Raw genomic sequence first — 20,909 nt, 5'->3', positions numbered from 1 at the left:
CTTCCACGCGCGCAGGAGGAGTCGGATGCGGATGACGACGAACGAAAATCTTCCGAAAGCCTTACATGGTGGCCATCGCTAGCGACGGACGGAAAAACTGATGTGACGATGGGAAAAATATCAAATAGTTAAACGTTGTAAGATTTATATATTTAGATTCACCGTGTAAAATACTTTCCTAATACATGATACACATGTTGTTAAATGATATGGGTTTTCAAAGATATATCGACTTTGGACAAGAACGACAATTAATTTAAAGATTATGTCGTTTAGAAATTCGAAAAACATATTACGAATTAATCCATTCGTCGAAAACAAACAGGTCGGCCCATCGATGAGTCCGATCCATCATCCATGCGTGAGCAACTGAGCATACGAGTACCCGCAGCAATTTCCAGCTAAGCGAGTGAACAGTGAACTGATGACACACTATACTTCTCCCCGTGACTTCCCTTGGCTTCCCGCGTACGCCTCCTCTCTCCCCCTCTCTCTTTCCCCTTCTCCCTTCTCTCCTCCAGCCCCAAAACCACCTCTCTTTTTCCCCTTCTTCCCCTCTTCCTCTCTCTCGAGGACGCCGTCGGAGCAGCGGTGGCCGGGAGGCGGCGCGTCCAACTTCGCCTGGCCCTCCGGCGTTAGCACCAGCCGTCGGATGCTGCCGGCCGACGGCGGCGACGGCACGCCTGCGGCAGGGGAGCACCGCGGCGGAGGTGGCCACCGCGAGGCCCGCGGCGCCTGAGGCGGAGCGCGAGAGCATTGCTTGCTGTCGTCGCCGTGGAGAACAGAGGCTCGCTGGCGGGGTCGGTGAGGCGACGAGGTCGCCGTCGAAGGAGAGCGAGGCGGGCACGGATCACTATGTGGAGCAGTCGGGGATGGCGCGCCAGAGCGGGAACGAGGACGGGAGGTGGAGCACGGCTGTCGTGGAAGCTGAGGCGGCGGAGGTAGAGGAGCGCTGAGCGGAGCTGGTCGCGAACGCCGAGGTCATCGGTGAGGAAGGCAAAGACCGGGTGGAGGTCGGCGCGGACGCTGGCGGTGTGCCAGGAGCTCCGCCGGGATGCCGATGTGGAGGCGGTCGACTTCGACCCCTTATGACGTCGACCTCATGGACGAGGACGCCGCCGAAACCACGCCGGCGCCCGCCCCTCGCCTCTGCTCCACCATCGCGGGTGGCGGCGACGACGGGGGTGTAGAGGTCGGCCTTCATCGAGTCGACGACGTTCTCGCGGAGCTTCATCAGGCAGAGGGCCTCGTCGATGATCGATCCCGTTCCCGGCCCGGCGCCGGTGGCGGCATTGGTGCCCCTCATCATCTCCTTGTCGGTCACCCGCTCCGTCGCCAGGCAGAGCATGCGAAGGCCGCCGCGGCGGACGCGCACGATGTTCCCGCGCATGATGTGGAGAGGCGGCGCGCCGGCTGGCAGCAGCGGCGTCGCCGCCCCTTCTCTTTGTCTCCTCTCTCACCGTGTTCTCTAAGTTGATAAGGGGCAATTTTGTCTCAACAATTAGTAGAGGAGAGAATCTTTTCCAAAATGAATAAAATGGTGAAAATGGCAAAGTGGCGGTGGACGTACGTTTCATATTGGCATTTTATCGAATCACGTTTTCGGGATGGCATTCTAGCGAAACCGCGTTTTAAACATGGCGAAATGTCCATTTTCTCATATCCGATGTAACACGCAAAGACTTTAAACCCCTAAATTTAAACACAGCCAAAGTTAACATTTTTGGTAAATACTAGTCGAAAACCCCGTAGCATAAGGGAGTATTCCTGCTGCTGTAGTTAGGTAGGCAGGCAGTCGCAGTGTCGCACATTCAAATCCAAGTTCCTACTCCCCAATCGATCCCTTCCATTCTTCTTCCAACCGGCCAACGCGTCAACCCTAGCGATCATCCAGCGGCGGCAACCTTACAATGGCGTCGCTCTCTCGCGTGCCTCCTCCCGCCCGCGGAAGCCGCCGCCGGCCGCCCCCGTCCAGTCCCGTCCCCCTCTCCCCGCGGCAGGAGATGCTCCTCGAGGCGGCATCCGACGGCGACCTCGGCTTCCTCAAGCGTGCGTGCTCTACACCCCCCCGATTTCGGTTTTGATGTTGTTCGGCCGGCGCTGCGTGCTTGATGATTTGCCCTTTCTTGCAGGGGTGGTGAGGTCGCTGGACGGAGGGAGGGGCCGCCCCGCGGAGGCGGTGGAGGCCGTGCGGGAGTGCGGCGCGGGCGCGCTGCACCTCGCCGCCGGCACGGGGAAGCTGGCGGTGTGCAGGTACCTGGTCGAGGAGCTTCGGGTGGATGCCAACGCCATCTACGACCAAGGTCCTCACCCTCTCACTCGCTCACACACCCGCGAACGCCATTGTATTTAGCACGGGTCGTGATCCTATCGTCGTTGTCTACTCCTATTTGGTAGCAGTAATTAATGCAGGGAGATTTGTGCCTTGCTAATTGTGGAATTTGGGCGATACTAATGATTTTGTAGTGTCGCTGGGTTATTTTCAGAATTCGTTGGCTGATGTGTAGTTGCGCTTTGTTTAGGGATGCGTTTATTCTCATTGACTGATCACTGATGTGAGTTTGCCTGTGTACGTGTATACCCGTACACATTTACTTGATGCCATTCATAGTGTGCTTTGGTGTGTGAGTGCTTGTATGCTTACTTCAGTGATGCTAATTTTGACTTAATGGTACTCGCTTAACTGGCTCTGTCACATGATATATAGACAACCCCTTTTTTTTTTTTTTTGCAGAGTCCATCTATATACTAAATTTGTGTTTAGCCATTGTTAGGAAAGGTGATTGTTTCTTTGGCTGCTTCTTTTCTTATTTTTAGCAACTGCTACATCGGTCCCAATTCTCAAAAGGACCTTCATCGGGAATGGAGGTAATATATATGTTATCATGAGTCATGACTGAAAAATAACCATTCCTTTGTTTTCCTCTGAGGTTGTGGTTTTCATAGCTGTCTAGCCCCTTGATTAGCATTTCTTTTGAACTTGCATTTGTTTCTTGGCTTCTTCAGTTTGCCAATTCACACTGTTGCAGTTTTTCATAGTTGTCTAACCCCTTGATTAGTATTCATAATTTTATTTCTCACAATTATGCTGTAGTCCATTTGAATCCTGGAGTTGGCATTGTTCAGTTGACAAATATCATCCATCGTTTATACTTCTATTTTGGGAATGCCATCATAAATTTGCATTTGCATCTGTATGCTACCTGGTACATGATATGTCGTATTTGTTAGGCCCTATTTTCATATAGCATATTAGATTTTACTTATGTAAAATCCATATACTTAAAACTGAATTGGCCAACAAGACATTGGCATTAGTCAGCCTTATTGTTATAAGATAAGTTCTAAAGTACTAAAACTAAGCATGGTATAGGCATGAATATCCTGATATTTTGGATCCACTATGTAGGGAAAAGATACTTGCATTTACAGTATATTGATGTAAACTCCCATTCTCACATGAGTTGTCCAACAAAGGTTGAGTAAATAATTCCATGGTTGTTTCATTTTTCTCCAAATAGTCCCTGTGCTGCAAACATTATGCATGACCTTACTTTTTATCTTATGGTGCTTTCCCAAATCCGATGCACACTTTATTTGAATGTCAATGGGCGGTACGTATAACAGTTATTGAGTGTTCATTTTAAACATGTTTCTGACACTACCTTTTGTATCATTAAATAAATATTATCTTATGGTGTTTATTTGCCTTGATTAAAAATATGCAGTTTGTTTTTTATATTTTGGACTGCTCAAAGGGAAAAAAAGGGAACCTGCCGCATATTAGATAATCAACATTTAGTAATGTAATGTGATCATAATTTAGAAAGGCCTATGCGTTGCACACTTGAACTATTAGTGGTTTCTGTTTTATCTTTAGGAGATGGAAGGTAAATGTGTAGCAAACTGTACGCATGCTAAAACCCCAAAACTTGCTCTTGGTTGATATAATCATTTGTTCCTGATGCTTTTGACAGGTGAAACACCTCTGGCTTATGCAGTCAATGGTGCAAATGTAGCTACCGTGAGGTACCTTCTTGACCATGGCGCCCATCCAGAAAAAGCTGATAATAAAGGATTCACCCCTCTCCATTTTGCTGCTGAAGAAGGTTTGCATATATCATCTTTTTGCCTGTCTGCTGTACTTCAATTTATTTTTCATGTGTTAGACTCTAGAGAAATGAACATTATGATATGTATCTGAGATAAACTGTTTGGCCATTCTTTGTTTATGTAACTGATCGAAAACCAGTTTTTCTACATGTGAGGTGGCATATATGCTGCTTGTTCTTATACCATGCCACCATGGTATTCTTTTTGTACACCAGTAAGTAAGCATTTGTTAATTTTGAAGTTACTAATGAATGAAAATTTTGGTACTTATAATGTTTGACTTGATGTAGACTGGGTGGTCTAACTCTGACCACCTGCTTACTGTTAATTGGGCAACAAGCTGCCTAAGTGCTTATTTGCATATTTAGGTCTTAGACCAAATCCCTTGAACGTAGGGATTTATCTGGGTATGGCCATCTGGCAAGCTATCTGCATGTTGTAGATCTTATCAAGGGTGTCTATTCTAATTCTCTCCATATAAAACTGTCCACCTTACGTTTTTAAGGTATTGATTTTAATTTGACTATATCATAAAATTTCTCACAATGATCCACTGAAGCAATTACCTTGTTTAAGGATGGGGCTGGCCCATATAGCCCCAGGTTCAGATACAACCAACTCATCAAGGTGGTGGTCAAGGGCGCTGAGAGAAAGAGACAAAGACACTAATAAAGGACTTAGCTCTCTCATCACTCTGGTGTTATGGGAGATTTGGAAGCATAGGAATGACTGTTTTTAATGGTGCTAACCCTTGTGTAGCTACTGTCCTCCAAACAGTGGCAAATGAGTGTATCATGTGGTCGCTAGCCGGGGCTTCTAGGCTAAAGGAGTTAATTGATAGGCCAATAGCCCCTCGGAGGTGGGGTTTTTTGTGTGTGTTGTAAAGGCTACGGCCTGTTTTGGATCCGGTCGGTGGGCACTGCTCACTTCCCGTCCTTTTTTTTCTTCTCTTAATGAAATGATACACAATTCTCTTGCGTGTTCAAAAGAAAAGTGATACCAAAGTGTTACTACTATTTGCCATTGATTGATCCTATGCTCCTTACTTGATTTACAGATATCAAAATATCCAAAATTTGCCCATGGGTACTTCTCCAGGAATTGTTTATCATTTTTTCTGGCTCAGAATAGATATTCTAATGCAATATTTATATTTCCTTGATCATTTATGTCCCTAATATACATATGTTAAGGGCAAACTGAAATCTAGCAGATGTTATCAGGAAAAGTAAATCATATAGAATAACTATCTTGCATAGTGATACCCGTTGAAATTTCTTGTTCTTTTTTTACAGGATATTGCAATGTAGTGGAGCTCTTGCTTGCTAAAGGGGCTCAAGTTGATTCGATGTCTGTTCGTGGTACACCACTACATCTGGCTGCTACTAATGGACAACATCGTGTAGTGAAGATTTTATTGGACCACAATGCTGATGTATGCCATTTTTTGCTTTCATGTTCCTAGTTTCTAATTAGCGTAATGCCCACCGATTGTGTTGGCAGCCTAATAAATATACCATGAAATCTAAACGTAAAGATGCAAAGAAAATATAATTATCCTCAATACTGTGTATTGCACAACTACAGGAGATTGGTCAACTACCTCCATAATATGCACATTTGCAATACATTTTTCTACAAAAAAGAAGTTGGAGAGATATCATGCACATGTCTATGTAGATCCATCCACGCAGATGTTTTCTATTGACGGGATGGGTGCAGAGTGCACCATCACTCCCGACTCTTTTTAAAGACTGCAGACCATTGTAAGATAAAATTAACATGGTTTAACGGCATTGCATGGCTTGCTCCTACTCATAAATATTATATTTGTTCATGGAGGCTGCGCTGATTTTTCTTCCACTGAATTCTACACTACTATTGTTTAAAATCATAAGAAATTCAAAGTTCAAGTACAGTCGCAACCCTTGATAGATAACATTTGTAGAGTAGTTACCCCTTTTCAAGTCTCTGAAGTCTGTATAGTGAGCATTGCGGTTCTAGTTTCATCAATTTATCTTTTTGTTTACATTATAATGCGTCTTTGTTTCCTTTTGTCACTGAGGTTTTTGGCCAACTGATTATTTTTGCAGTGCAATAAGATTGTATCTGCTGTCTACACTCCTCTCCTCGTCGCCATTTATGGTTCATCACTGAAATGTGTAAAGCTGCTGATTAAGGTACTGTGGCTTGTTCCTTGGGATTTACTGTCTACACCACTAAATAATGGTTGCCCTCGAATCCACCGGTTCAAATCATTCTTAATTTTGACCTTGACTGCGTCAGATGATATTGGGATGCCACATAATTTCTTATTGCTAGATTTATTTTGAAATTACTTATATAATATTTTTTAATGATTTACAACAATATATTACTCCCTCCGATCATAAATATTTGATAATTAGGACAAGATTTGGTCAAAATTTGAAACTTTGACCATCAATGACTTCTAAAATGCTTAGTTTAAAACCCCAAAGAAAAGGTATGCTTAGGTTTGTCTAGAAAAGTGCTACCATAATTTCATAAACTTAAAGTTCAAGTACTATGATAGTTGATCAAAGTTTGCCCTAAAAGTCAAATATCTATGACAGGAGGGAGCAACAGAAATTAATGGTCATGATAGTTGATTAGGTACCATGCCAATGTCCAACAAGACCTATATTTAGTGAAGAGGGAGTAAATCATCTAGAATGTTTTGGTGTCAAATATTTCATGGGGAAATTCAACATGTATCTCCTGGAAATTCTAATTTCATATTTGTGATATGATTATAGCTGGCTACAGATTACATGTGTTGCCCATTTATGCTGTTCTGCTCCTAACCATCCTGAAACTGCCACCAATCAGCAGAGTATGAAGGGCGACCATTTTTTTTTTTTAAAAAAAGGTACTATGGGGAAGGTGCTATTATATGTCTACTACTAAAAAGGGGAGTTTCATCCATCTGCACCTCCCACACATCGGGCGTTCCTCCCCTCCCGAAAAACCAAAAAAAGCTGGTTACTGAGAAAACAAATAGGTCAAATCCCATCTTCTGTTGCACGCACCGCATGGCTGCACCAGCTGTGCCTTGTCAGGGTCAGGCCCGCCCTGCAAACTCCCCAAAACTACTTTGGCCCAGTAGGAAAACTAAACAATACAAGGAAAGAAGTAACCTTGAAAAGGTGCAGTCAAAACCATGACAACCCAGACCAACCACGAGAAAGAAAAGGATAATTTGATGAATTCAGATAGCCAACATATTCTTTTGATTAGTGCATATTAACTATTGTGAGTACACGCTGCCTTATTTTTGCTTTCAAATGAGCTTATGTTGGTAAATAATTTCATGGGGTGCACCACTAAGTTTCACAGTTGCATTGCTATATGTGCGTCACAAGCAATTGACGTGATCCATTTTGTTATTCTGTAGCAATACATGGGCATTTGACTAGTTAAGAAAAATACCATGGGAAGGTTTTTATGATGCACATGCACTTAAAAATATTTCAGATATTTCGTTTTGATTTTAACTTTAAAGAGAGGCATAATATTTGGAATTTCAGAGGAAATAGATGTATTTGTACAACACTGCATTTCTCAATGTTATTAATTAGGATATTTATTTTAGAGGAGGCAACCCAACATTTTTTTCTTGGTTTAGGCTGGTGCTGATGTAAATGGTGTTGGTAATATAACCCCCTAATAGCTTCTGTTGGCTCAACTGAGATCATGAAGTGCTTATTGGAGGCCGGTGCTGATCCTAATGTCCCTGATGAAGTATGTTCTCCCCTCCCATCATTTTGATGGCATGTTCACCAACCTTATTTACCTAAAGATATAAGATATTTTGTTTTAACAAATCATTGCTGAACATGTTGCTCTTTTAGGCTTCGCAGTTCTTAATCATTTATCCAATCAATTTATGACGTTTTTATCCCATTAGTGACTAAGACAATTGCAGCAACCATAGTATCAGATGGATACACCGATTTAGCATGCAGCAGCCTTAGTCATAATTGTTCGATTATTGAATAATTTGAACTCCTTTTGTCATATTAGATTTGGTAATTCCTTGAGTAAATTACTTTGATACTTTTCTCAAGTACTTCAAAGACTAGATTGTTGCCAATTATTGCATTGAAGTTCTGATGTTTTTTATTGTCTCTTGTGCTTCTATTTCTTGCCCTCCAAATTGCAATTATTTTATGAACTCATATTTTCTTGATCATGAGCAGTTCGGCAGGATGCCAATAGAATTTGCTGTGCGATGTGGTACATTGAAAGATGTCAATATCCTATTTCCTTTGACATCTCCTATGCCGACTGTACCTGATTGGAGTGTCAGAGGAATAATCCGTCATGTGAACACACTGCCAGGGCAAAAGGTACTATATGAACTGTGGCATCAATATTGTATCTCTCTTTAACTAATAACTTCAGTATGCAAATTGGTATTTGATTTGGCTTTAGAAAGTCTTCAGAATTTTTTTTGTTTCATCCTTGAATTTTGGGAAGTTCGTGATGATGGAATTTTTCATTTATTTTATGTCTGGTTCATGTTTTCACACCCACTTGTTGAAATGTTCTTTTTGTTGTGGTTGGTGCTAGCAGTTTCACCAATGTGCTAATTGCTAGTCAGATCGCAGACCGTACCTAGGATTAGCCTGCCTAGGTAGCAAATTTTTGTTGGCCACGCAAAATAAAATAAAAACAGTGCACTCAGGGCATACATGTTAGGAAGAAGAGGGATCAGGGAGGCTCAGTTGCTACCCTCGAGCTGCATTGCCACGGCTTTTGGTTGCTGTGCGCCACCCTCGAGCTGCTGCTGCCAGAGAAAAATGATGGCAGCTGCTAGTAAGAAATACCTAACCCAAGTACTCTTTATGGCCTGACTAAGTTTCATGGGCTGCTAACCCTACTAGCCTTCTCGGTTGTTCAATCACCAATTAATCCCCCACAGCCATTGGATTCCGCATTTGCCTCCTACTCCTAATCCCTTTCACACTCTTGGCTCTCTTACAAGCGAAGTGCCTAGGCACCACCTATATCTTCTACTTTTTTTTTCATAACACTGGATGCTAGACTTGAAACATAATGCTTTTAGGGAGTTATACAAATAGTTGTATATGTTGGATAGTATAGGAGACTGCGTAACGTGGGACACATTTTGTATTGAGCCTCAGGGGGCCGATATATATTGAGTACATGGGGAGGAGATAAGGAAGGATTACAGATATGGAAGGAATCCAAACAAACCAATCATATCCTAATATGACTCTAACTACCATATACTCTAACATCCCCCCGCAGTCCAAGCGTGAGCAGCGCAGACACTTAGACTGGAGAAGAAACCGGCAAGAGTGCTCAACACGGATGATAGCCCTTTGTGCCATAGTCGATGTAGCCAAAGCGATGGGTGCGAGGGAGCCGTGGTCGATGAAGCCATGCGTAGAGTAGCCGTGGTCGATGTAGCCGAAGTAGAGAAGCTGATGTCGAGGTAGCCGAGCCGCAGGCGCGCATGGGGCGCCGTAGAGTGGTCGTGGACGCACGGGAGGGGCGTAGAGGTAGCTGATGTAGTTGAACCGTGAAGGACGAGACGTCACGTCGGGTTTGCCAGACCCGGGGACAACTCGGGACGAACGCACGCAACGGTGTTGCCAATACCGCGCGGGTGAGGTAGGGGACCACCATGAATCATACGCCAATGACGGTCGCGGCATGAGAACGGCATAGAGGGAGAATTGCTGGAGCAGCACGCGGTTGTCGGAGAAGAGCGAAGTGTAGTCGAGGAAGATACGGGCGATGAATCATGCTGGACGAAGACGAAGGCGACGAAGACGAAGGCGAAGTAGTGGGACCAACGGCCTGGATGGCGACGTCGGTAGCCATGTAGAGGTAGCTGCACCACCGGCCTAGAGTGGCGACAGTGGCAGATTGGAGATGCGGCGGCGATGCTCGAAGTAGAGGAAGAAGACCCTGAGCGGCTAACGATGACCAGTGCGGACGACGAGGTTGTTGTTAGAACCTCAATGGTTACTCTCATTGAGAAGAGGATGGCACAAGAGATGGGGCAATTTTCTGGTTTTCTCTCATTCACAAACACAAAGCCATACCTTCCCGAGGAAGGTTGGATACATATATATAGCCATAGCTGGCTGCAAGCCTATTGCTGCACTCTTCTAGTCTAAAAATTCGAAATTTGAAAGGGATGCTGTCCTAGAGGGCATCCCAACTGAATGCTGTCCTAGAGGGCATCCCAACTGAATAAAGCATAAAGGGGGGGCATAAAGGAGATGCTAACCGCAGCTGTCCTAGCAACTGAAAATATGCTAAAGGAGTAGATGCTGTCCTGAAAAGGTGAAACTACCCAAAAGCAAAAGAAAGAATCACAAACAAGGACCACAAAGACTTATCCATCATTCTCCCCCTAAGTCTTGTGCGTCGTCTTGTGGGGAAGTTGGGCCATCCCAATCCTGGAGCAGAGCTCGAGGAACTTGATCCTCCCAAGAGGCTTGGTGAGCAAGTCCGCAAGCTGGTCCTTGGTGTTGATGTAGCTCGCCTTGATGCTCCCTTCCTCCAAGTAGCTTCGGATGAAGTGGTACCTCACCCGGATGTGCTTGCTCCGTTCGTGAAAAACGGGGTTCTTTGCCAGGGCCAGAGCGGACTTGCTGTCCACCCTGAGCTCTACCGCTCCAATGTCTCTGCCGAGGAGATCACCAAGCAGTCGAGCAAGCCAGAGCGCCTGGGTCGAAGCGGCGGATGCCGCCATGTACTCGGCCTCGCAGCTGGACAGGGCCACCACCTGCTGCTTGATCGACTGCCAGCTAACGAGGCACTCGCCGAGGAAGAAGAGAATCCCGCTCGTGCTCTTGCTGGTGTCGATGTCGCCGGCGTGGTCGCTGTCGCTGTACCCGACGAAGTGTGCCTTGCCAGGACACCTCGGGTAGTAGAGACCGTGGTCGAGAGTCCCCGCAACGTAGCGGATGATCCTCTTCACAGCCTGCTGGTGCTCCGTCGTCGGTCGCTGCATGAACCGACTGACGTAGCCGACGGAGAAGGCCAAGTCCGGCCGTGTGTGGGTGAGGTAGCGAAGACTCCCCACAAGACGCCGGTACTGTGTAGCATCCACCTCCTCCGTCGTGCTATCGCGGCTCAGCTTCAGTCTCTCCTCCATCGGAGTGAGAGCTGGGTTGCAATCGGTGAGCCCAGCTAGCTCAACGACGCGCTTGGCGTAGGCGGTCTGTCGAAGCGTGATCCCGGAGTCGTCCTGGTGCACTTCGATCCCCAGGTAGAAGGAGAGAGGCCCCAGATCACTCATCTGGAAGGTGGCCTTCATCTCCTCCTTGAACGCCGCCACCTCCGCATCCTTGGTGCCGGTGATCACCAAGTCGTCGACGTAGACACCCACCAGCAAGGCATTTCCTCCATTGCCCCGCCGGTAGATGGCCGCCTCGTGCGGGCTTTGCTCGAAGCCCATCCCCTTGAGCGTGGAATCCAACTTGGCATTCCACGCCCTCGGTGCCTGCCGCAAGCCGTAGAGGGCCTTGTGCAGGCGTAGCACCTTGCCCTCCTTGCCGGGGAGCATGAATCCCGGAGGCTGGTGCACGTAGACCTCCTTCAAGTCGCCGTTCAGAAACGCCGACTTGACATCCATGTGATGGACACCCCAGCCTTCCTGAGCAGCCAGCGCAAGGAGGAGTCGCACAGACTCCATCCGTGCCACGGGAGCGAAGGCATCGTCGTAGTCGATCCCCTCCTGCTGCACGAAACCGCGTGCCACCAAGCGAGCCTTGTGCTTGACGATGGCTCCGGCTTCATCCCTCTTCAGCTTGAACACCCACTTAAGGGTAATCGCGCGGTGACCACGAGGGAGGTCAGCAAGCTCCCAGGTGCGGTTCTCCTGAACCGCGTCCATCTCCGACTGCATCGCGGCACGCCATGCCGCGTGTTTCTCGGCCTCTGCAAAAGACCGAGGCTCACCGTCGTCGCACGCAAGGTGCAACTGCGCCTCCAGGTCGCGAGGCACCTGTCCCGGCACCGGCTGGTCGCCGAGAAGATCCTCCATCGTACGGTACCGTAGCTGCTCGCCGTCGTGGTACGCGTCGATGCGCTCCCCGTCGTGGGAGAGCAGAGTAGCGAACTCCACCGGGCTGCGCTCAACACGAACTGGCGTCGGAGTAGACGTGCCCGGAGGAGTGGCTGTTGGTGCTGGAGCGCGTGGGGTCACCGGCTGGGGCGGTGTCGGCGAAGAGCTCGTCGTAGTCGAAGTCGTGGTCCGAGGATGTGTTGGTGTCGAAGTCGGTGGAGGCTCGGGGACTGGGGTAGACACGCTCGGTGAAGAAGAGCTGCCTACTCCCCCAGCTCCCTCGAAGTGGACGTACTCGATGGTGAAGTCGTCGTACGTCGGAGTCGAACCATCGTCCACCGCCTTGTCCCATACCCACCCTCGCCCTTCGTCGAACACTACGTCGCGCGCCGTGCGCACACGCTGTGTCTCCGGGTCGAGAATGCGGTAGGCCTTCGAGCCCTCCGCGTAGCCGATGAACACCCCTGGGGTGCTCCTGTCATCGAGCTTGCCGATGGGTCCAAGCTCCTTGGCGAACGCGAGGCAGCCGAAGGCCCGCAGGTGGGAGACCGCCGGCTTGCGCCCATGCCAAGCCTCGTACGGTGTCCTGCCATTGAGAGCCTTGGTAGGCGAGTGGTTGAGGATGTAGACGGCCGTCACCACCCTCTCCCCAGAAGATGGCCGGCATCCCCCTCTGCTTGAGGAGAGCCCGAGCCATCCCCACAACCGTCTGGTTGCGCCGCTCGACGACGCCGTTCTGCTGCGGGCTGTACGGCGCGGTGTAGTGGCGTTGAATGCCCTCATCAGCGCAGTACGACGCGAATTCAGCCGCCGTGAATTCGCCGCCGTTGTCGGTGCGCAGCACGCGCAGCTTGCGGCCACACTCCGCCTCTGCAGCAGCCTGCGCGTGCCTGATGGCGTCCGCAGCCTCTCCCTTGCTGCCGAGGACCATCACCCACATGTAGCGGGAGAGGTCGTCGACGAGCAGCAGGAAGTAACGTTGTCCTCCTGGTGTGGCCGGTGTCACTGGGCCACACAAGTCCCCGTGCACGAGCTCGAGCCGCTCCTTGGCTCGGAAGCTCGTCTGCTGGGGAAAGGGGAGCCGCCGCTGCTTCGTCACCACGCAGACGTCGCAGAGCTGCTCCACGTGGTCAAGGCACGGCATGCCTCGCACCATCTCCTTGGCACTGAGCTGCTTCAGGGCCTCGAAGTGGAGGTGCCCGAAGCGCTCGTGCCACTGCCACGCCTCGTCGTCCCGACGAGCAGCGAGGCAAACTGGTTGTGCGACCTGCGCGCTGAGGATGTAGAGTCGATTAGTGCCTCTGGTTACCTTGGCAAGAAGGCGACGACGGCGATCCCAAATCCTCATGAGTCCGTCCTCGACCAACACGCGTGAGCCGTTCTCATCCAGCTGTCCCACGCTGATGATAGAATTCCTCAACGCGGGGATGTAGTAGACTCCGGTGAGCAGCCTGTGCTCACCGGACTTGGCGGTGAAGGTGACGGAGCCAACGCCCTTGATCTCCACACCGGAGGCGTCCCCAAACTTGACAGAACCTCGGACGCTGGAGTCAAACTCGGTGAAGAACTCCCGTCGGCCGGTCATGTGATGGGTGGCGCCGGTGTCGAGGTATCACCCATCAGCCTTGTCGTTGCTGGAGCCGTTGCAGAGGGAGACGAGTACCTTCGGCTCATCAAGCTGGAGAAAAGCCGTTGCGGCCGGTGCCGCTGGAGGTAGCTCGATGCTTGCGTGAGCCAGGAGCAGAGCCGGTTCTTCCTCCACCCGTGCAACGTGGGCCTGGCCGCGTCGTGGCTGGCGACAGTCTTTGGCCCAATGGCCAAGCTTGCCACAGTTGCGGCAGGCGTCGTCTCGTGCCGGCTTGTGGTTGCCGGCGGCGCTGCCTTGGGCGCCTCTGCGAGCACCACCCTCGGCGCGTCTTCGCGCCCACCGCAACTGGACACCTCCACGCCCCTTGCGCGGCTTGCGGCCGCCTGTCGAGGGAGAAGACTCCCCCTTCCTCCCGTCGCTCTGAGAGGCGTCCCACTGTTCTCGAGTGAGATGGAGCTTCCCGCCGATGGTGATAGGCCCCGAGAGAGGCTGTGGCTCATCACCATCGACGACCTTGAGGCGACCTAACGCCTCCTCTATCGACATCGTGGAGAGGTCCAGCAGAGACTCGATCGAGCGAGCGATCTGCCTGTACTTCTCTGGGACGCAGCGAAAGAGCTTCTCGACAGCTCTCTCCTCGTCGTAGGTGTCGTCGCCGTACTGCACCATCTTCTGCAAAAGAGTGTTGAGACGGAGGGCAAAGTCATCAACATCCTCACCCGGCTTGAAGGCCAGGTTCTCCCACTCCTTGCGGAGTGCCTGCAGTGTGGACTTGCGGGCGCGGTCGCTGCCGATGTGTGCCGCAGCGATGGCGTCCCAGGCCTCCTTGGCAGTCCGCTTCTGGGAAAGCGAGAACTGCATCTCGGGCGGGACTGCAGCGATGAGGGCATCCAGTGCCCGCCGATCCTCATCGTAGTCGACGTCGCCGTACCGGACTGCCTCCCACATGTGCCGCACCTGGAGCCTCACCCTCATCACCGCGGCCCACTCGATGTAGTTGGTTTTGGTGAGGGTAGGCCACCCACCGCCGGGACCAAAGTCCCTGACCACCGTCTGGACGCCGTGGTGACCATGCCGCCGGTCAGGGGAGGGAGAGCCGCGCTGCCTACGAGGGCCGCGCGCGGGCTCCGGGCTGCCGCCGGCACGCCAGCGCCCGTCTAGGTTCCCGTCGGCGGGTGCGCGGTCCCTTGGACCGCCGCCGCCGCCGTGGGGGTGGGCTGCTGCCCACCGCTCTACCCGCTCCCGCGCCCTTCCTCTTGCCAGCTCCTCAAGCTCCCTGTCGGCGGTGATGTCGCCGGCGATGGAGCCGTTGATGCTGCTGCGCAAGGTCTCAACCTCTACCTCCGCCGCACGTGCCGCATCTTCCGCCGCCTCTGCTTCCGCCTCCGCCCTGGCTGCTGCCAACTCCGCTGCCGCCAGTCTGGCCGCCCTCGCTGTTGCTGCAGCGGTCTGAGCCGTTGCTCGCCTGCGCTCTTCTGCTGCAGCGAGCTCGGTGTCCTGCTGACGCCGAGTGCTCGAGGCGACCGAACGCCGAGACCGAACGTCGGACATGGCGTGCCTCCGGGAGGCTGCTGCGTGGAGAGGGGGAAGGGAGAGGGGAAGGAGCAGCCGGTGCTGCTGCTGCTGCTGTTGGCTGAGAGCTCAACCGAGCTTGGGAAGGGGTGGAACAGGAGATGTTTAGCCTACAGGAAAGTGTGGCTCTGATACCAAATGTTAGAACCTCAATGGTTACTCTCATTGAGAAGAGGATGGCACAAGAGATGGGGCAATTTTCTGGTTTTCTCTCATTCACAAACACAAAGCCATACCTTCCCGAGGAAGGTTGGATACATATATATAGCCATAGCTGGCTGCAAGCCTATTGCTGCACTCTTCTAGTCTAAAAATTCGAAATTTGAAAGGGATGCTGTCCTAGAGGGCATCCTAACTGAATGCTGTCCTAGAGGGCATCCCAACTGAATAAAGCATAAAGGGGGGGCATAAAGGAGATGCTAACCGCAGCTGTCCTAGCAACTGAAAATATGCTAAAGGAGTAGATGCTGTCCTGAAAAGGTGAAACTACCCAAAAGCAAAAGAAAGAATCACAAACAAGGACCACAAAGACTTATCCATCAGTTGTCGATGCGCGAACGGCGATGAAGACGACGAAAGCGGCAAAGCTGCAGTCCGAGAGGACATCACAGCTGCAGCTCCATGTCGATGCAACAGCAAGAAGTCCACCGGTGATGTAGAAATGCTGAGGAGGGCGCCTCTCAGCACTGCAACAACCTGTGGAGGTGTGGACCACAGGCAGCGACACTGTGGCCTGAGGGGGGCGACGCAGCGGCACCCCAAAGCTTGATGGCGTAGACGCGTGCTTGATGACGATCGGTTGCAGAAGTCGTTGTAGCCGGGCGCTTGAACGGGTGATCAAGCCGAATATGCGTGAGGCGGAACGATGAAGTCGAAGCAGAGTCGACGCCGATGTCGGAGACGCGTGGATGTCGACGAGGCGGTGGGTGACAAACCCGTTTTTTTGAAACGGGAAAAAGAAACACAAGGATACATGTAGCAGTAGAATAGCATCAGTAGCAAGCTCACCCGTGCAGCTCATCCTCTCACACATGGTCCATAGACCAAGTCCACGCCACCTTGTGCACCACAGAAGGGACCAAAGTCATCAAGTAGCAATCCTTTGACCGGTCCATCCACTGCCTTTCCCTGTCCCCAATCCTATCCATCCACACACGCGTAGACAGATAGAAAAGAGAGACATGAAGCAGTAGATTGATGGCGAGGCAGGCAGAAAAGGTCGACGATGACTCGGCCGGCGAGGAGACGGCGACAGCCGCGACCCTCCAGGTGGGGACGGGGTGGCGCCGGGTGGAGGGGACCCAGTGCCCGGCGAGCGCCGGCGCCGGCACCGGCGGCCTCAAATCCTAGTGGTCCCGAGCGGCGGACGTCCGGTGAGCCGGCGGAGGATGGTCCCGGCAAGACAGGCGAGGTGGTTGGCGAGGACCGGCAGCGGAGAAGCAGCGCCGGGAGCTCGTCCCCCCGGTCGACGGTGGTGCTAGAGACGGAGTCAGGGGCGGTGGTGGCCGACACCGCCGATGCAGATCCGGGATCCAACCGGGCCGAGCTCGGCCGGGGGCGAGGTGATCCGGTGAGGGACGAACAGGGAGGAAGCCGGGGTTGCAGGGGGAGACCGGTGCTGGAGGTGGAGCCGAGCTGCACCGTTCGTCTGTCCATTGGGGTGCGATCGTCGGCCAGTGGAGGCGATGACGACGGCAGGGCCCCGTCGGTGAGGCCGGCGGAGCAGAACGGACACTGAGGGTGAGGCCGGCGGAGCAGAACGGACGCTGAGAATGAAGCCGACGACAGGCGGCCTGACGGCGATACAAGAGCGCCGCGCACGGAGGTTGGCAGAGGAGATGCAATCTGTTGCTGCTGCTTGACGACGACTAGACTCGACGAAGAACAGTCGTGGAGATCGATCTCTCCAAGATGACGACGACAGCGACGAGGAAGAAAAAAGAAAAAATGGGTGGCCGCCCCCGGGAGATCGCTACTCCCGGGGGCGGCGGCGGTGGAAGCGTGAGAGCGGCGCTAGATCGCCCGCTCTGATACCATGTTGGATAGTATAGGAGAGGTATATTGCGTAACGTGGGACACATTTTGTATTGAGCCTGAGGGGGCCGATATATATTGAGTACATGGGGAGGAGATAAGGAAGGATTACAGATATGGAAGGAATCCAAACAAACCAATCCTATCCTAATATGACTCTAACTACCATATACTCTAACAGTATATTCATGTAAAAATGTTCACATTTCTTATTTGAAGCAGAAGCATATTTCATCTTTGATCTCAGGTACTTAGTTCTGCTAGTCTGTTGTATCTTTTTCCATAAAATGTATTCATTATTTGCATTCGGTGATTCAGGACTATGAGAGTGGCCTTGAAAAAGAAGTGGCTGGTTTGAAATTACAAGGAGTTGAGGCATTGAAGAGGCAGGATTATTTTGCTGCATCAGACCTATACACTAAGGTATATAATTGCACATCTTCTCTACTAATTACTATCTCTGTCCCAGAATATAGCAACCTATTTAGATGGGACACATTATAGTCGGCCTATCTAAATTCGTAGTACTAGGATACATCTCATCCGGTTCTAGGTTGCTATATTCTGTGATAGAGGGAGTACTTTTTTTTTCATCTTCTTCCACTTTTAACCTTACACGTATCAGTTGGAACTTCAACTTGGATTGCTACAATATTTCTCACAGTGAAGGTTACAGTTCCCCATTTACTATCAGTCTCTGGTTGCAAAATGCTAATGGAAATCCTTGTATCTAGAGAATTCAGCATGATGATTGATAGTCACAACGTTTCAGCTTAACTCTTATATTTTTGGCACATAAAGCCATGTTTTCGCTAGGTGAGCCAAAATGACCTCATTGATAATATGAGTTCCTAGTGTCCTAGGTAGTCAAACACAGCCTGGGGCATATTATGCAATCCTGTCTGACTTCTGTTTTAAGCATCGATTGAGTGCATATGACTGACATTTGTTTTAAGCACCAAGTAATTGCTTGTGATATATGAAACCCCAGTTACACCTACTTATGATCATTTCCAAACGTTTAAAGGCAGTCATGACGCATCTCCAGCTTTTAGAGTCCGTGGGAATCAGCTGGATTTTGCAAGCCAACAAGGTCTGGGAATTGCGGCAGTACTGCAGTCTGATTTTATTGTTGGGATGGCTAGAAGGAGCTAGCCATCCAATGTAATTAAGATAGGAGCCACATATTTTCCAACCCTTCATTTAATCCAGGTGGAAGGTGAGGAGTTCAGGAATCGAACCCTGGCTGCAACGTTCACATTGAATGTTTGTGCCAACTGCACTAGAAGCGCATCTCCAGTCTGATTTTAAGATTGTTTACTTTGGCTATCTTGTCGTTCTCCATGGTTGCTCATATGTTAATTGTTTTCTATATAGTCCTACCCCCAAAAAATTGCAACCAAAACCTTAACAGTAGCTCTTCTATGCTAAATGAAGTTATATTCATGTGTGGCAGATGTAGTAATTGTTCACTTGATTGTGCTTGAATGAAGGCGCTTTGCCTCGACTTCAATGATGCAACCCTGTATTCAAACAGGAGCCTCTGCTTTCTTCACATGGGTGATGGAGACAAAGCTTATGGGGATGCCTATACTTGTAGGATGATGCGGCCTGATTGGCCAAAGGCCTGCTATCGCCAAGGAGCAGCTCTAATGCTGCTGAAGGTGAGATCGTTTTTCTTTCCCCTTCATAATCTGAAGCAAATCTGTTTCTGTACACACCCTACTCCGTATGTATATATGCAGGAATACCAAAAGGCGTGTGATGCTCTCCTCGATGGTTTCAAAATGGACCCAGGGAACTCTGAGATTGAGAACGCTCTAAGGTATAGTATCTCTGGTTACGGTTTTACTGCATATCTGCGTGTTCTAGTTTGTGATGGTAGTGAGTGGCCTACTGGCCTTCGATCCTGTGCCTCAGTAAACCTTCAACCTATATGGTTTCTAGTGTTGTTGATCAACACGTGCAAACATTTTACGGAAGCTTGAGACGCTGGAGCTCGCTCTAACCTGTTGTGCCACGACGTGCTCCGTGTATATATGTACGCAGGGAGGCGATGGAGTCCTTGAAGATATCTGATGGTGCTAAGCTGACAACCTGAATGAAGCGTCTATACTCGAGAGCCACAGCCTGCAGGTTCTTTCTTTCTAAGTTTCTATCTTTGTTTTATACTTCCGTATGCTTTAGCAGCAGCAAGAGCCGTTGAATTGTGAATATGTTGGCCGGCAGCATATTGCTAACTTTGCTATAGCACTGTAGAAGTTGATTAGTGCATTTAAGGTTGTTAGTGGGTCAACCCGCGAATCCACATTGCAAGCAACCGGGATTATTGGCCTGGAGGAATAAGTTCACTTTAGGTCCTTCAAATTGTCCCCAAGTCTAAAATTCATCCCTAAACCACAATACCAGATATGATGCGTCTCTCAACTCCTAAAACCAGTGCACTCCTAAAACTAGTGCAAATAAAGTCGCAAGGCGGTTTGGATAGTGGTTTAGACTGATGTGGCACCTATGTAACGTTAATGTGGATTGCCGGCCACACTTTGCCACAACTAACGTTAGGCAAGTTGTGGCAGTCATAAAAGTGTAGTGGATGCTAGCCACAAAGTGTGGCAAAGTTGGTAAAAGAAAATTAAGTACATGTGGGATATACTATTGAAAAAGTGTGGTAAGGCATAACTGTGGCACTGAACCTTTTCCTACGTGCTCAAGGCTGTTGCGTCGGCGTGCGGGGACCGACGGCCACCGAGCTAGACCTCTCCGTCCCTGTGTGCTACGGCGAGCAAATGTGTGCCGAACTCTCAGCATGTCATATTCCTGCACCTGCAGTTGTTGCGTGTTCATAACAGCTGGATCGTAGAGGACACAAGGCTGGTCAATTTTTATCACCTTCGTTTTGTAATATACGAGACATTTTACTTTCTTTTAAGTTAACTAGGGTTTGGTCCGGCCGGACGAAATCTATGCCGTTGATTGCCGATTCGACGATCCCACGGCTGAGAAAGGGCCGCCACAGCTGGACACGTGGACGGTTAGATCGGCTCTACCGCGAGGTCGAACGGACGAAGTTGGTGGGGGAACCAATATGTAATTAATAAAAACATAGGGTTTTTTTTGCAAAATTTGCTGATGTGGCGCTCCTAACTTTCAACCGATCCCACGGCTTTTAAGTAAACCTATATACTAACTATTCGCTATTTTTAGAAATATTCATGTGCAAATAGATAAACATACCAGGCACGCTTAAAATAGTTTTAATGACAGAGCTAGTGGTACTTGTTTCACTTTATTTTACATGTAATTGAATAAATATTATTGGTCAAAGTTTGAGAAAAACAATTGACTGCACTATATATTAAAACTATATAAATATTGTTGATGGCGTCATTATTTACATGGTATGGTGCATTTGGTTACAGTGCAATGACAGCTTACACCCATCAACCAAGTGGAAACTGTGTATGCTCATTTATCATGTTACTGTAGTTAAATATGGGGATTGGATTGCTATCTCGCGCGAGTGCTAGGAAG

The 20,909-nt window shown here is 49.7% G+C and overlaps 1 pseudogene; it reads left to right on the top strand.

The window, feature by feature from the left end:
* Positions 1-480: 480 nt before the first annotated feature.
* Positions 481-20,744, top strand: LOC127762076 (uncharacterized; annotated as a pseudogene).
* The last annotated feature ends 165 nt before the right edge of the window (positions 20,745-20,909 follow it).

Source organism: Oryza glaberrima, chromosome 2 (assembly GCF_000147395.1).
Source record: "Oryza glaberrima chromosome 2, OglaRS2, whole genome shotgun sequence".
Classification (NCBI taxonomy): Eukaryota; Viridiplantae; Streptophyta; class Magnoliopsida; order Poales; family Poaceae; genus Oryza; species Oryza glaberrima.
Note: the sequence above shows the minus strand (reverse complement) of the source record. Positions and strands in the feature narration are given on the sequence as shown.